Source organism: Triticum dicoccoides, chromosome 1B, assembly GCF_002162155.2.
Source record: "Triticum dicoccoides isolate Atlit2015 ecotype Zavitan chromosome 1B, WEW_v2.0, whole genome shotgun sequence".
In the NCBI taxonomy this organism is placed as follows: Eukaryota; Viridiplantae; Streptophyta; class Magnoliopsida; order Poales; family Poaceae; genus Triticum; species Triticum dicoccoides.
The window spans coordinates 169,704,951-169,723,196 of NC_041381.1; the positions used below are offsets into that span (position 1 = coordinate 169,704,951).

Sequence of the window (18,246 nt, forward strand, 5' to 3'; positions counted from 1 at the left end):
AACATACTAAACGATCGGGTGCTAAGCTAGCGGAATGGGTCATGTCAATCAGATCATTCAACTAATGATGTGATCCCGTTAATCAAATAACAACTCTTTGTCCATGGTTAGGAAACATAACCATCTTTGATTAACAAGCTAGTCAAGTAGAGGCATACTAGTGACACTCTGTTTGTCTATATATTCACACATGTATTATGTTTCCGGTTAATACAATTCTAGCATGAATAATAAACATTTATCATGAAATAAGGAAATAAATAATAACTTTATTATTGCCTCTAGGGCATATTTCCTTCAATATGAGCATCCAGGTCCCGCTATTGGTTATTGACCGGAGAGGTGTCTTGGTCATGTCTACATAGTTCTCGAACCCGTTGGGTCCGCACGCTTAACGTTCGATGACGATATTGTATTATATGAGTTATGTGATTTGGTGACCGAATGTTGTTCAGAGTCTCGGATGAGATCATGGACATGACGAGGAGTCTCAAAATGGTCGAGAGGTAAAGATTGATATATAGGACGATGGTACTCGGACACCGGAAGTGTTCCAGAGGGTACCGGGTACAAATCGGGTCACTAGAATGGGTTCCGGGCACCCCCGACAAAAGATATGGGCCTTATGGGCCAAGAGGGGAAATGCACCAGCCAAAAAGGGGCTGATGCGCCCCCCATATGGGCTGACCAAATTGGAGAAGGAAGAAAGGGAAGGAAGAAAGGGAAAATGGAATAGGATTCCCCTCTCCCCTCTTCCCTTCCTACCCCGAATAGGAATAGAAGAGGGGGGTTGGCCGAAATTGGGAGAGGACCCCAAGTAGGATTCCTCCTACTTGGGGTGCCCCCTTAGCTGCCTTTCCTCCTCTCCAACCTATATATATGTGGGGAGGGGGCGCCTACAACACACAAGATCAACTGTTAGCCGTGTGCGGCGCCCCCCTCCATAGTTTACACCCCGGTCATATTGTCGTGGTGCTTAGGCAAATCCCTGCGCATATCACTTCACCATCACCGTCACCATGCCGTCGTGCTGACGGAACTACTTCCTTGACACCTTGCTGGATCAAGAGGGCGTGGAACGTTATCGAGTTGAACGTGTGTAGAACTTGGATGTGCCGTACATTTGGTACTTGATCGGTCGGAGCTAGAAGAAGTTTGACTACATCAACCGCGTTGTTAAACGCTTCTGCTTTCGGTCTACGAGGGTACGTAGACACACTCTCCCCCTCTCGTTGCTATGCATCTCCTAGATAGATCTTGTGTGAGTGCATGAATTTTTTTGAAATTGCATGCTACGTTCCCCAACAAAGGTGTCTAGCGATATCGTCGCTAATCATCCGGGGCTAGTGCCCGGTACCAATCTTGGTGATTACCTAAGCGATGATGTAGAGTTTGAAACATTAGAGGTAGTAGAGATCTTTAGATACGAGTACGGGAAGCCTCTAGTCAAACCTGATCATCCTCCTCTAACAACGATGATGCGAAGATTGCATGAATGGTACATGGATACCTGTAGGAAGTCTGGGGAAGGATAGTATGGTGGTGAGAATTAAAGATGAGCACGGCCTCATTGGAGTTGAGTTGCTGCCTGTTGAATTTGTGGAGTTATTTCAGTTATTCAATCAAGACACCCTCGACAAACAACTCATGACTTGCTACTGTCTGTAAGTATTACTTCTGTAATTAAGTCTCTATAGCTCAGCTCTTTCATTGCATGTATATATAATTATCCTCACTATATTATGCAGATTGAAGATCATCAAATGCAAAAAAGGACAAATCTATGACATTGGGTTCATTAACCCAAATACCGTAAAATGAATGGTCGGTTCAAAAGAGAGTCAAAGATACTGAGGACAACTTGCTACAACAGTTACTTCAATATCAAAACAAAGGGAAAATACTCTTTCCTTACAAATTCAAGTGAGTGTTACTGTCTTGTGCATATTCGGTTTCGCTTACTCGAGGTTATAGTAATTTAATTGATGAGTATGCGTGCGCAATTTCCACTTTATTCTGCTAGAGATTAACTTTGACCGGGGAGTAGTAACTGTCTTAGACTCGAGACATAAAGATCCCTAGGAGTATGCAAACGTGACTGCAATGCTCCAAAAGTAAGTTCAATCGATCATTATCGCACCATATCGGCAACTTTCGTTCATTTGCTGATATCAAGTAATCATTTCCTTTGCCTGGCAGGGTTTGGAAACAGTTCATCAAAATGGTTCCAGGTCTGCAGAAGGAGATGCGATTTACACACCCCAAAGTAAGTAGTACTAGCTAGTTCCGCACATCTCTCATCGATTCTTGTTTCATCAATACCATTATCATGCTTCATTATCAGTTTGATTGAACTTTACTATCGTAAAGTGCTTTTGGCAGGAAGGCGGGAATAATTTATGTGGATACTACGTTTGCGAGTTCATCCACCACTCGAACTCTGAGTGGGGCTACTCTGACCAACAATATGAAGTACGTAAACAATATTCACAATTTTGTTTTATTACCATAAATTGTATTGAGTTTCATTCATATATATGTATTGACCCCCTTCTTTAAATTAGTTGTGGCAGATGCGGGATGAACTCCTACCACATGATCACACACAAGCAATTCAAGAGGAATTGACAGGATTCTTTCTTGACCACGTGATACATAAAAACGGAGAATGCCATGTGGAAGTTGAATTGATTTTAGATGCTAGGGATTGTAAGAGATGTTATATTGTATATATGTAGTAGCGTCGGAAAGATCTATACGAAAACTTGTTATTCGACCAATCTCGGAGGAAGAGAGGTCACTTCTCTCTGTATATGTTCATGACGATCTTGTGTAATTAATGGTTCCTTATTTTGCTTACTAGCTAGCGTGTCGAGTTCTCTCTATACGTATAGTAGCTAGCGTCGACCAAACAGGGAGAAAGAGATGTCACTTCTCTCTATTAGCTAGCTAACACAATATGAAACCCCTAAATTAACCCTCGAAAACCCCTAAACCCCCCCCCCCTTTCAAAAAATAAACAAAAATCCCAGCGCGTGCGAGCTGCTGACGCGTGACTGCCTTTTGGTCTCGGTTGGTGTTACCAACCGGGACTAAAATACCACCTTCCTGGGAGCCCTGCAGCGGCCATGTGGAGCCCCTTATGTCCCGGTTTGTAAGCAAACCGGGACTAAAGGTTTTGGTCTTTAGTCCCGTTTGATTTGTGCCGGTTCCAGAACTGGGACTAAAGGCCCTCTGGAACCGGGACTAGTACCCTGTTTTCTACTAGTGTCGGCCTGTCGGCCTACTCCTCGGAGGTCTCCGACGATTACCCGACGATGGAGACAGCCTCCGACGATGAGTCGGCGCCCCTGTCCACCCTGTTCCATGCCGGCTGGACCATGGAGCATGCGCAGGCACACCTCAAGGATGCCATGGGGGAGCAGCAGCTGGCGCCATAGTTGATGTCAGGGTTCCAGCAGGCACAGGAGGAACAGTGTACAACTTCTCCCTCCTCAAGCAGCATAGGCTGAAGGAAGGCCAAATCTACATCCAGCTCGTGAGCGAGGAGGCCGAGGCGGCCAAGGCCGCAGAGAACCCAACTTCGTCACCGAGCAAAGGGTGTTGTACAAAGCCGCGCACACTCGTGCCGCCTGCAACGCGGCCGCGACACAGTCGGACGCGGAGGTGATCGTGGACGAGAATGTCGGCAGTTGCGCACCCTTTGTGCCGCCAATGAAGTTTTGACGGTGCCGATTCCATGAGGAGGCATGTCCGTCCATGTCTATCATCGATCTCACATGAACCGGTGACAGACAGGCCGCAGACTCCGACGAGGAGCAGTAGCGCGTGGGAGGCGGCGAGGCCTCGAGTCCCATGAGCTGATCCTTGTCCCATGTACTCTTGTTTATCGGCGGCCGCACTTTCACTCTGCGTGACTTAGCTGACCGTCAGACATGGACACGGCCGCCCGACATGGGCACAGATGGGAAGAATAAGGACCCGAAGGACGCACACCACCTTAGATTTAGACCAAGTTTAGATTTGATCGCTTTTATTTAATGAAATATGCCTGAAATGTAAAAACATTTGTCCGGTTTAGATAAAAAATCGTTCAATTTACATGTATTTCATTCGGTTTGTTTAAATACAGTTTGAAATGTTTGTGGATGGTTGGAAGACGGAAAAAAATTCTATGAGACCAGGTCTCACGGGTTAGCAGGTGAGACTCATCCTAATGGATGACACGTGGCATTCACAAATCACAAAGCATCTATCCCACCCCCCACCTGAAATCAGAGGAAGAGAGATTAGATACTTTGTGATTTGTGAATGCTATGTGTCATCCATCAGGGTGGGTCTCACCTGCTTTATATGAGACCTGGTCTCATATGATTTTTTTTTTGGAGGACCGGCTCCGTGTCAATGTCAACGTCCGAGGATAGATACGGATCCATTTTATGGTCACGTTTGAGATGGCCTAATAGGGTATGGGTATGCCATGAACTAAAAAAGCAATTTTTTTGAGAATACCAAAAACCATTTCCAAGACACGGCGTGGATGGGCATCGCTACGGTAAAAATTCCCCCAATTCGAGACGGAAGCACCGCATGCCAACCCCCACCCCTGCCCGCTCCACTTTCCTTTTATTTCCGTCACGAACCCAGCAGCTCCACTTTCCTTTTATCCGCCACCACGCCAAGCCATCTCGGCGAAGGACAAGGCTCGGGCTGCCGCCACCGCCTCTGCCCCGGCTATAAAGGCGCGCCCTTTGGCCGGCCGCTCCTCCTCCTCCTCTCTTCCTCCGCGCCGCGCCTCTCGCCTGCTCGCCGCGCTCTGCCCGGTCTGCTCCTCCTCCTCCTCGTCCGGGCGGTGCCTCTCTCCTCCGACCTCCCCGCCGCGCTCCGGCCGGTACGCTGCTCCTCCACCCTTCGCCCGGGCCGTGCGTATGTCCTCCTCAAGCCGGATTTCATCTTGCTCGTCCTTCTCGATCGATTTGCCCGTTCAGAATCGCGTTTGGATTTGATTTTGCCCGTCCTTGCCGTCGCCGGTTTAGATAGCTACAATCCCGCCTGATTTGATTTTGCTCGTTCTCGTCGTCCGTTTAGAATCGCGCCTGATTTGATTTTGCTCGTTCTCACCGTCGTCCGTTTAGAACCGCGTCCGATTTGATTTTGCTCGCGCTCAGTTCGTCAGCTTAGAACCGCACCTGAGTTGATTTTGTGCGTCCCCGCCGTCGTCAGTTTAGAGTCGCTCGCTTCTGATTTGATTCTGTTCGTCCTCGCCGTCGCCCGTTTTTGCTCGTCCTAGCCGTTGCCCCGACGCGCCCGCATGTTCTTGGTCCTGTCTCGTCGAGGGTCTCTCGTCTGGTTTGCAATTGAGAAATCTTTGCGTGCTCTTCTATTATCTGAGAGACGCTCTGGATCCTGCGTTTCTTCGTGTTCGTGTCAGCGCGAGCGTTACAGTAACGGTCGGGTCTTGGTTTTGAAATTGGGTTCCGGCCAGAGATGGAGAGGCGGAGAGCAGTTGTCAGTTTGTCGCGCTAGTTCAAATTGGTTCCTAGGCTCCTGCGGTTGTTCGTCGGTCGTTTTCAGATCTCAAACGGCTAGCTTGTTCGTGTTCGTCCGTCGAGAAATGTGCCCTTTGATGCTCTGGTTCCTCTGTCGATTCTGATTGTACCAGCTAGCTTGTTCCACTTTCGTCAGGCTAGATGCAGGGGTGATTTTGTTCTGACGGGTGTTACTGCTTCTGTTCTTTTCAATTGGTTGGTTACTTCCTAGAGTATCATGCTTTGCTTATGTTCCCATATATGGTGATGTGTGTTCAGCGGTGCAAACCATTAACCATGTAGGCCGTGGGTGCCATTTCGAGCAGGCAGAGTAGAAATTTCTAAGAGAGTGCAAATCATGTGGCTTGCTGATTGACTAACTGAACACCTGCTGCTGCTACTGTTTGACAAGGTTTCCTGCTTTTCTTCCTTGTGTTGCTATTTACATTTCCATATAGGAGTACTAGAGACTTTGTTCTAGATTGCATAGCATAACTCTATAGTTTTGTCATTGCACACTTGGACATATGATTCTGCTATGAGCATAACTCCAGAGTTTATTTATCTGTGAAAGAACGTTCATCACATGTTGTTTATCAATGCTGCTCACTTTAGTCACGTCCCTTTTGTTTCTCCTGTTAAATTTTATGGAGCAAATTTTGTACTCACTTGTTAAAATATCAAGAATGGTGACTTCTGTGTTTGTCGCTATGTAAGCCATGCACTTGGGAAGCCTGGGCATGATTAGGATTAGGATTGCATATAGATTTTATTCTATGTTTGTTTATAACCTGGTTGTGACCTAACATAGTGTAAATCTGCTAACTTTTAAATTTAATTTATGTTCAACGCAAGTAGGTTTTGTTAGTAAGTGGTATTTCTGATATCAATTACTATTGTCCAGTCACTGAAATACTGCTTTTCTTGCTTTGCCTAGACTTTGTGACAAGAATAAGCATGCGTCTCTGTGCCTACAAACTTGTGGGTAGTGATGATGATCTAACTAGCTTCCTGTTTTCAGGAATGAAGATCTGAATTACCCTCACCCCTCTACAGAAATCAGTTTACCTCATTCGGTTTCTGGAACTTCTATATAGCTTTCTGAGTTTACTTCGGTCTTGCATGTATTAGCTTTCTGTTTGTACCACTATCTATGTCTGTTTCTTTTTGTGTTTCTTGTGTGCAAGTGCTCCATTGTGTGTGTCTTGACTATGTGTCTGACTGTGTGTGTGTGTGTGATGTGCCACTATCTATGTACGTTTCTTTGTCTGTTTCATGTGTGTAAGTGCTCCATTATCTGTGTGTGAGTGTGTGACTGTGTTTGAATGCTTGGATGGGGTGATTCTGATTGTGTTACTGCTTATATGGTCTGTCCAATTGGTTTCTTATTCATGCTTTGCTTGTATTCCAATGTCGTCTCCCCATATATGGGGATATGTTCAGGGATGCAAACCATTTAGGCTGTTTCGAGCAGGCAGGGATCTAGATACGTGCACTGGTCAGGCTTCTCTCCTGCTGATAGATGATGATGGGCTGAGCAGAAAAGTTTGACTCTTGTAATACTCACTTGCCTGGCTTCCACTCCTTTGTGTAGCCGATTTGGCATCCAATGCATCTCATGCCTATCTTATATATCTCACTCACTCATCACAGCATCCTTTTCCCTGTTTTTGTTCCTTTTTTTTCTTATCATAATAATCATGTATACCGTGGTGTTTGACAATCCATTTTTTGTGATATATGTGTTTCATTGTGTCTTATGTGGATATCATATTCCTTTTTTGTATTACTGCTGTCCATTCACTGGAATAATGCTTTTCTAAGTATTTCAGGTAGGATATAGACAAATGTCACATTTGCTCTTCCTTGTGTTGCTAAGGACACTAATGGGTAGGGTTTGCTTACCGCGCAGGTATATTTATGTTTTCTACATTTTGTGATGCTAATGTCTGTAGTCCCAAAATGCTTATTTAGGCATGTTTTCCTTGTTCACTTCACAAGATTATGTATTCATGTTGATAGTATGTTGCTCTTTCCAGGACCGATAATTCTGATAGTAGCTGATAGTATGCCAAGGACTGCTCAGGGTTCCTATCACTTTCTGTTTTACCAGCTAAGGTAATCGAATTTTGATCTTCAGCTTGCAAATTTATCACCTTATGGGAGGGAAAGGTTTGCATGTACATGAGCTTTTATTATCTACATATATACTTGAATTGCTTTGGATTTGTTGGACGACTATTCTACATGATGTTCTCCATGATTCACTTGATCTGTTAATTTGAGTATTTTCCTGGTGAGTTCTTTAGGTTCATCTTGTGACACGAAATACAATTTGCTCTCTGTCTCTCTTACACTTTTCTTTGTTTATATAACAGTAGTGGCCTCCTGGCTTGTAGTTGGGTAATGCAGAGAGAGGTTTGGAATTGAAGAACTAAAATAATGCAGAGTTGAAGGTTCTGAGCGGGAAGCTTGAACAAATAGTTTACTTTTTCTCATGTCTTTGATTAGTTTAATCCTATCTATGTCTGTTTCTTGTTTGCAAGTACTCCATTGTGTCCGTGTGATTGTTTGTGTGTGTGACTGATTGTGTGTTTCTTTGTCTGTTTCTTGTGTGCAAGCGCTCCATTGTGTGTGCGCGTGTGTGTTGACTGTGACTGTGTGTCATTTAATGACTGTGACTGTGTATTGATTGTGATTGTGTGTGTGCTGACTGTGTCATTTTATGACTATGACTGTGTATGTGAGTGTGTTGACTATGACCGTGTCATTGTGCAAGCGCTCCATAACTACCTATGCATGGAAATTTCTATAAGGTCATGGGCATGTAATTTAATGACCTACATACCTCTGTAGTTGGTAGTGTCATTGCCCTTTGGACACTCTTCAATGCATTGCTGTATATTTTCCTGCCACAAGTATGATGTTTGTGCTCAGAATGATGTATATGTAGAATCCAGGGTGGATGGAGGCTTTCATGATGGCTAATTTGATTTGTAATGGTTCTGATGGTGTGCTTCTTGTGTTTGAACTAAAGCCGTGGATCACTCATCAACCTGGTATGTGTTTGTATGGTAATCCTTCTCGAATTTAACTCCTTCCAATTTTGTACACAATATTGATCTTACGGCTGGTAATACCTTAGGAATGCATATCCCACATTTTAGCTAGTAATATAGTAATGCCATACTTCTTTGGACATTGTTCTGTATATGCAAGTGTGGTGAGCTCACATGTTGTGTCAGTATCTACCTACACAGCTGAATTATTTCCGGATAGGACAGAGGTGCAATGTTTACATACTTGGCAGAAGGTTCTTTAACACTGAACTCGTCAAAGGTCCTTGGACTCAAGAGGTTTGTCAATGCAGTCCTGACTTTGCTCGAGAAAAAAAGATTTTGCACATTTTATAGTTGTATTTATGATATTATTTCAACAGGAAGATGACAAAATTATTGACCTTGTAAACAAGTATGGACTAACAAAATGGTCGCATTGCAAGGTATTTCTTTTGATTGTTTTATCTTTATATGGTTTGCTGAAATGCATTTTCCCCTTATGTGCAAACACATTGGTAACAATTCTCTGTTGATGCATTGCAGGTCAGCTACCAGAACTTCCTACTGCTGATCCTGGAATGTTTCCGAACATGCTCCCGAACATGTTCAATTTATCAGCCCTAGGACAGGTGATTACTGTGCTCCTTTTATGATTCAGTGTCGCTAGTGCTCAAATCATGGATAGTCCATTCTGTCATCACAGCGCGACCAGATTCACTCTGATTTGCAGTTTATTTGATGATGGCAGAATGAATCCACCTGTGATCTATCACGCTTCTTTATTATTCAATGTTCTGTTATTACTTTCTAATTCTTTCTTCCCTTTGCATCGATCCACCTACTATGCAGCCACTGCCATGACATAGCAGGTATGCTTTCTTTCTTTCTTTCTTTGTGCTTAAGATTTTTCCTGTTCTGTGATGCATATGTCTGACCACTCTTTCCTTAGGCTACTCGGCATGCTCGGCGTGTTTAGGTCGGCGGACTTCCTCCGATCGCTAATAAACAGGTAATTGCCTTGAGTAACTTGTTATTTCTTGGCGTCTCATTATTTATTTGCAGTCTAACTATTTTGTTCTTCTTTCTGCAGACGGTTGCTCTATTCTTCAATCAAGTTATGGCTGCTATCGGGGGAAACACAGTTGGTCTGGGTGATGTAGTTCTTAATACGAAGCTGATTTTTGAATTCATTCAAAACATCTTAGGTGGCATAATCATCTGAATCCAACCATATGGAATGATGCTTGGACTACTGAGGAGGAACATGCACTGATTAATGCCATCAGGTATATGAGAATAAATGAGCAGATATAACAAAAGTTCTTCCTGGAAGGTACTGCCAAACAACTTATATCATGGGTGTTGCTTGTAGTTAGCTTTCTGTTTGTGCCCTTCCTATCTCTGGTGTGTGTGACTGACTGTGCGTGTGACTGTCTGTGTATGTGTGACTGATTCTGTGTGACTGTTATTTTGTGTGTGTGTGTGTGTGTGTGTGTCTGAATCTGTGTGTGACTGTGACTCTGTGTGTGACCGACTGTGTGTGTGTGTGTGTGTGTGTGTGTGTGTTTGAATTAATATTGCATTTGCTTGATGGTGTGTGCTGCATGCTTTGCTTGATGGTGTGTCCTGTATGCTTTGCTTGATGGTGTGTCCTGAATGCTTTGCTTGAATGATTGTATGTTTTGTTTGTTGTGGTTTAACACTGCCTTTGCCGGTCCCAAGCCCGGATGTGAAAATGTGGAGGGAGCTGCATTGATATTGCATTTGCTTGATTATGTGTCCTGTATGCTTTAATTGAATGATTGATGTTGTTGTATAATTTGTGTTTTGTATTGTTTTGGTTTAACACTGCCTTTGCCGGTCCCAAGCCCGGATGTGAAAATGTGGAGGGAGCTGCAGTTACCTTCTTTGTATTGTTTGCATTACACAGAGTTTGCATTACCTTCTCTGTATTGTTTGCATTGCACAATTTGCATTACCTTCTTTGTGGTTACTGTCCTGATTGAAATAGTGGATCTTCACATAATGTGATAGCATGTGATGAAGCTCTGAAATGCATCCTTCCTTGCTATGAAAAATCTAGGCATGCCAGGAACTTCATGATTCCTTTCTCAAGCTGTATGAGGTTAGTTTTTTTTGCAAATAACATGAGGTCAGTGTTTACTTATGATAATACCAAAGGGAAGCGAATGTTCGATTGTTATGGGTGGTGTATGGCTTACCTAGGAAATAAAATGCAGTGCTATCTGTTCGGCTGTATAAAAATTTTCCGACCATAGAATTCGTCTCGTCTCCTAAACTAATCCTACTGGTTTTATATCTTGTCAGTGTGGATGTTCTTTTTTCTAATAATATATATTGTCAAGTAAATATATCTCCTAAATTAATTCTACTGGTTTTAAATCTCTTCAATGTGGATGTTCTTTTTCTGCTAATATATATTGTCAAGTAAAAACGTCAGTTGTTTGTCCCAAGCAACTGGGCGCTGCTAGCTAGGCAAGTTGAGTGAGTAATGTCCTCAACACTATAGAACTGACGTCAGTTCTACACTAATCTTGTGTGAACACGCTCTGCAGCCTTGGATGCAATGCACGGTTCTTGGCGCGAGGATCGCCATGTGAGGCGCAGAAATTGTTTGTGCTAATTGTCAGCTGAGCGAATGTTCCCTATATCCCCCTTCCTCGCTCCACTAACGCCAGTCCCCTATCTTTTCCTAACCCATCTCGCACTCTGCCCCACAGGTGATTCAATATGGTTTCTTTGTCTTCGCTGGCAATTCGAGCGTCTTCGACCACTCGGAGTCAAGTTCTTCATCTGCTCCAGCATTGGGCTAAGGCGTACACTACTCCGACGCCACCGCTCTATTTTCTGCAGGGTTCATTCCGCCGGGGTTCGATGGATGTTGAGTGGTTGACATGGTGGCGGTGACATTTTTATTCGCTCGACAACCGTAGGTTTGTCGAAACGGCGTCGCAATTGCAGTCGTCGCGGTGGTGATTTGGTGGTGATTTGCGGTGTCAGGGTAGGGTTCCCAAGACGTTGGAGCTGTCATGATGGGGAGGGCCGTAGTGTGCGTGGGATTAATTGTGGCGAGCGTCGTGGCCACGACCGCAATAGGGCCATGGGTATTGGCGTGTTGGTTTTTTTGCGATTTTGTTGGGGCTGTGAAGAGTTCAGTTTTTGCGATTTTCTTTGTTTCTTAATTTTTTTTTCTTCTCTTTCCCAGGCCAACCACTTTCTAATTCTATACTTTCCCTGCTTCCCTTCCATTCTCATGGGCCTGCAGCCCAACCACCCAGGTGAGCGAGCGACTGTTTTCCTTCTCTTCCTCTGCCTTTGTACGCTCCCGCTTACATCGCAGAGGCTATATCTCGCTTATAGCAAGTCTTCCTTCGGTCTCGCCTGAAGCGCATCTATAGCTTTCGGCCGGCCCATTCACACTAAAATAAATACACGAGAAAAAAGGGTCACACATGAATCAATCCCAGGAGAACACGATGTCCTAGCTGTAGCGTTGCGCTGCTAGCCACTTGTCCACCATCGGGTTCATATTTAATTAGAAGGTCATGACCTTGTTAAAGAAAAAGCGTTGGGTTTTCACTGGTTTTTTGGTTTTTCTTTTTTTCACCGTTTTCCTTCATTTATTTTCTCTATTTTACTGGTTTTTTATTTTCTTTTGGTATTCTTTATTTCATTTTTCGTTTTTCACTAGCTTTTTTCTTTTCTTCATTTTCTTCGCTTTTGTTTGGTCTTTTTTCTCGTTTTTCATTGGTTTTCTTTTGTTTTATCTCGGGTTCTCATTGTTTGTCTATACACATTTTCGGTATATATTTAATACACATTTTTATAATATACATGTTTAATATTTTTCAAGTACAAGATTAAGATTTATTGATTACCATTTATTGAATACATGGTCAATATTTTTTCAATATACAGTTAACAATTTTCAGATGCTTGATTAACATTTTGTAAATACCCGATAACACATTTTTTGTGTACACATTTTACACTTTGTTTTTTTTCAAATCCTTGATTAACAATTTTGAAATACAAGTTTCACATTTTTTTCAATACACGGTCAACATTTTTATTATATACATTTAACATTTTTTCAAATGTTTGATTAATATTTTTTAAATATATGATCAATGTTTTTTCTGTGCACATTTAACATTTTTCATATGTTTAATTAACATTTTGCAAAGACAAATTTACAAGTTTTTAAATACATGGTCAACATTTTTGTATACACATTTAACAATTTCTAAATGCTTGGTTAACATTTTCTAAATACTTGTTTTCAAAAAATTCAAATGCTTCGATTAATATTTTTTAAATACAAGATTAACTTTTTTACACATATTATTATTTTTGTATACATTTTTGGTATACATGGGAAACTTTTTCTCTATGTACATTTAACATTTTTAAAATGCTTGCTTAGAGTTTTTTAAATGTTTAATGTAAAATATTTTGTAATATATTTATTTAGAATATTCGTAAGCATAAACGAAAGTAAAACATGAAAACAAAAACAACAAATGAAAAACATGAAAAAAGAGGCGGTGGCCTCCCCCGCATTGGACCGGCCCATACGCTCGCGCGACTTCATCGAGTTATAGCCGCGCCCTACTTACATAAGGGAAACATACATCCATATGATGGAAACCCCACCTATTACTCCCTTCAATTTGAGTAAATAGCATAAAACTACTACAGTTCGGGCTAGGGTTCCAAAAAACTACTAGTTTTATTTTTTGCTGATAACTACCAACTTTGCGGTCGGTTGTTCAAAACCCCCAAATGACTGAGTGCTTTAAAATTGATCGTGATTATGACAAGGATGGCCCACTCGTTGGGGCTGACGTGGCATAAAATGTCAACACCGATATCTTTCTTACTCACCCTTTTTTCTTCTTCCTCTATCTCTCTTTCTTCCTCCCGCCACTCGCCCTCAGCCATGGAGGACCTCGTGCTCGACGCGCACGCTCGCCACCATGGCTGACCGATCGGTGGCTAGAGCGATGCCGCCGGCGGGCAGCCCGCCTTCCCCTTCCCTCTCCCCTGGCTGACCTGTCTAGGGAAGCATCCTACCTAAGTCGACCTTCGCTGGCTGCTATAGACGGACATGGCTAAGGGAAGAGCGCACACAGACTTGCGCATGCTCGTTCTTGTGCGCCACCACCTGCTGCTATCTCCGGCTCCTCGCCATCCTTGGAGTGGCCGCTTGTCTCCGCCACCTACTGCGCGCTCCAGCCACTCGCTACCCCTGCTTTGCAAGTATGAGGCTCTACAGGGAGCCACCGCACGCTGCTTGCAGCAAGCCGCTTGAGGCCGCGTGCTATTGGCCGCACCAATGGGGAGCTGCCGCGTGGTGCTGGACATGAGCCGCCTGAGTCCCTGGTGCTGGCCGCGCACCCCTAATCAATGTCCTGGAGCTCGGCCTCCTCAGGTCCCCGGCTGAGAAGGGGATGGAGGGAGTGGGCGGCGATTCTAGGGAGAGGATGGCGGCAGGTTGCAGGAGGGAGGTCGAGACGGATCGACCTAGGGACCTCATTGCTTTTTTCCTTTCTTTACAAGGACTTGGTCGCTTTTTAAAGGAAATTACAGGGACCAGATTACTTTTTAAAAAAATATAGGGACGTAATTTATTTTTATAAATATTTGGGCCCCACCTAACAGTGTTGACTTTTATGCCATGTGGACCTGACAAGTGGGCCACAGGTGTCAAACAAACGGTTTAAAATTTAAACACTCAGTCATTTGGGTTTTTTGAAACAGCGAACCCCAAAGTTAGTAGTTATCAATGAAAAAATAAAAACTGGTGGTTTTTTGGAACCCTAGCGTATCTTTTAATTGATAGAAGAAGAGAGAATGGGTACAAGTGAGATACGACACATGCACGAACGCGAGGCGTGTACATGGTGCCCAAAATAAAAAAAGAAGAGAGACATGGTGCTTGGCCCCAACAAGCAAAAGAGACAGCTAAGCCCACCAACTAGAAAGGCAGTCCAAACCAACGTAACCAAGAATCCAGCACTGGGGACGCGTGGAGCACCAGGGGAAACCCTAGATCGGACGACGATGGCGCCACAACGTTTTCCTTCTATGTAGGAAATCAAGCAGTCATTAATTATTATTGACAACTTATTAGCACTAGTTTTTCCCCACCGCAGTTTACACTGTCTGTGGCGTGAGATAATAAGAGTACTTTCAGACTTGCAACCCCGGCCCTTGATCGTCTCGACTATTCCTTGGTCACAACTCCCTACTCTCGTACCCTACGTCTGTGTTGCACATGTGCCCTGCTACAGCACACATCTACTACTATACCCGTCTCCTCCGGGCTCCGGCCAGCTCTGCTGGTGCTACTTCTTGAGTTTGCGTTGGTTTTTTCCTTGAAGAGGAAAGGGTGATGCAGCAAAGTAGAGATAAGTTTTTCCCTCAGTTTGAGAACCAAGGTATCAATCCAGTAGAAGGTACACGCAAGTCTCCAATCTATGCACCTGCACAAACAATCAACCACTTGCACCCAACGCTATAAGGGGTTGTCAATCCCTTCACGGACACTTGCAAGCATGAGATCTGATAGAGATGGATATAAAAGATTACTAAAACATAAAAAAGTAAAAGTAAATAAATTGTAGCAAGGTATTTTTGGTTTTTTTGGTTTATAGATCTAAAAATATATGATGGAAAATAGACCCAGGGGCCATAGGTTTCACTAGAGGTTTCTCTCTTGAAAGAAAACATGCAGTGGGTGAACAAATTACTGTCGAGCAATTGATAGAAAAGCGCAAAGTTATGACGATATCCAAGGCAATGATTATGAATATAGGCATCACGTCCGTGTCAAGTAGACCAACTCCTGCCTGCATCTACTACTATTACTCCACACATCGACCACTATCCAGCATGCATCTAGAGCATTAAGTTCATAAGAATGGAGTAACGCCTTAAATAAGATGACAAGATGTAGAGGGATAAACTCAAGCAATATGATGAAAACCCCATCTTTTTATCCTTGATGGCAACAATACAATACGTGCCTCGCTACCCCTAGTTTGCACTGGGTGAGGACACCGCAAGATTGAGTCCAAAACTAAGCACCTCTCCCATTGCAAGAAGAACCAATCTAGTTGGCCAAACCAAACCGATAATTCGAAGAGAAATACAAAGATATCAAATCATGCATATAAGAATTCAGAAGAGACTCAAATAATATTCATAGATAATCTCATCATAAATCCACAATTCATCGGATCTCGACAAACACACCACAAAAGAATATTACATCGGATAGAACTCCAAGAACATCGAGGAGAACATTGTATTGAAGATCAAAGAGAGAGAAGAAGCCATCTAGCTACTAGCTATGGACCCATAGGTCTGTGGTAAATTACTCACGCTTCATCGGAAGGGCAATAGGGTTGATGTAGAAGCCCTCTGTGATCGAATCCTCCTCTGGCAGGGTGCCGGAAAAGGCCCCAAGATGGGATCTCACAGGAATAGAAGGTTACAACGGCGGGAAAGTATTTTGGTGGACGCTTCTGGTGGGTTGGGAATATTTTAGGATTTATAGAGCAGAGATGGAGGTCGGTGGACTCCCGAGGGGCACACAAGCCAGGGGTCACGCCCCCCTAGGGCGCGCCCTGAGGTCTTGTGGTTCCCTCAGGACTCTTCTAGCCCTCTCCCCAAGTCTTCTGGTCCAAGAAAAATCATCGCGAAAGTTTTATTCCGTTTGATATTTCTTTTTTGTAAAACTCAAAAACAAGAAAAAACAGAAACTGACACTAGGCTCTAGGTTAATAGGTTAGTCCTAAAAATCATATAAAATAGCATATTAATGCATATAAAACATCCAAAATAGATAATATAATAGCATGGAACAATAAAAAAATTATAGATACGTTGGAGACGTATCAAGCATCCCCAAGCTTAATTCCTACTCGTCCTCGATTAGGTAAATGATAAGAACAAAAAATTTGATATGGAATGCTACCTAACATATTTATCCATGTAATCTTCTTTATTGTGGCATGAATATTCAGATCCATAAGATTCAAAACAAAAGTTTAATATTGACATAAAACAATAATACTTCAAGCATACTAATAAAGCAATCATGTCTTCTCAAAATAACATGGCCAAAGAAAGTTATCCCTACAAAATCATATAGTCTGGCTATGCTCCATCTTCATCACACAAAGTATTTAATCATGCACAACTCCGATGACAAGCCAATCAATTGTTTTATTCTTTTGGTGTTCTCAAACTTTTTCAACTTTCACGCAATACATGAGCGTGAGCCATGGATATAGCACTATAGGTGGAAAAGAATATGGTGGTTGCGTAGAAGACAAAAGAAGGAGAAAGTCTGAAGAGATGCCCATCAATATATATCAATGTGAGTGAGTAGGGATTGCCATCCAACGGATGCACTAGAGCTAAGTGTATGAAAGCTCAAAAAGAAACTAAGTGGGTATACATCCAACTCGCTTGCTCACGAAGACCTAGGGCAATTTGAGGAGCCCATTATTGGAATATACAAGACGAGTTCTATAATGAAAATTCCCACTAGTATATGAAAGTGACAAAATAGAAGACTCTCTATCATGAAGATCATGGTGCTACTTTGAAGCACAAGTGTGGTAAAAGGATAGTAACATTGTCCCTTCTATCTTTTCTCTCATTTTTTGTTTGGGCTTCTTTGACCTCTTTTATTTTTTGTAAAGTCCAGATACTCATCCCAACTTGTGAGGGAATCATAGCTTCCATCATCCTTTCCTCACATGGGACAATGCTCTAATAATGATGATGATCACACTTCTATTTACTTACAACTCAAAAATATGACTATATGAATGCCTCCGGCGGTGTACTGATGACCAACACGAATATGGGATTGATAACCCGCAAGTATACGGGATAGTTGTAGCCTCTTTCGATAAGTAAGAGTGTCAAACCCAACAAGGAGCTAAAGGTAGAACAAATATTCCCTCAAGTTCTATCGACCACCGATACAACTCTACGCACGCTTGACATTCGCTTTACCTAGAACAAGTATGAAACTAGAAGTACTTTGTAGGTGTGATAGAATAGGTTTGCAAGATAATAAAGAACACGTAAATAAAAAGTAGGGGCTGTTTATATAAAGATGCAATAAAGTAAATATAGCGAGTGTGGAAAAGTGGTGGTAGGAGGTGTGAAATTGTCCCTAAGCAATTGACTATGTTACTAGACCGGTAATCACTATTGCAATTCTATTTGAGGGAGTGGCATAAGCTAACATGTCATCCCTGACTTGGAATTCTATGCACTTACGATTGGAACTATTAGCAAGCATCCGCAATTACTAACGTTCATTAAGGTAAAACCCAACCATAGCATTAAAGTATCAAGTCTCCTTTAACCCATACGCAAACAACCTACTTACTTGGGTCTGTGCTTCTGTCACTCACGCCACCCACCATAAGCAAATCATAAACATATTGCAAACCCTACAACGGGAATCCCTCATGCTTGCGCGACACGGAGGGCACAATAGGACAACACCAATAATAAAACATGCAACTCAAACCAATCATAGCAATTCATCAACCACCGATAGGACAACGAAAATCTACTCAGACATCATAGGATGGCGACACATCATT

At 42.8% G+C, this 18,246-nt stretch overlaps 1 long non-coding RNA gene across 1 annotated transcript; it reads left to right on the plus strand.

Moving 5' to 3' along the window:
* The first annotated feature begins 4,644 nt into the window (after positions 1–4,644).
* LOC119326134 lies at positions 4,645–10,075 on the plus strand. Its single transcript, XR_005157820.1, has 10 exons — positions 4,645–4,891; positions 7,361–7,440; positions 7,568–7,646; positions 8,482–8,587; positions 8,789–8,884; positions 8,968–9,030; positions 9,131–9,216; positions 9,437–9,456; positions 9,537–9,596; positions 9,678–10,075. It is a non-coding gene; the product is annotated as an uncharacterized LOC119326134 (long non-coding RNA).
* Positions 10,076–18,246: the final 8,171 nt, after the last annotated feature.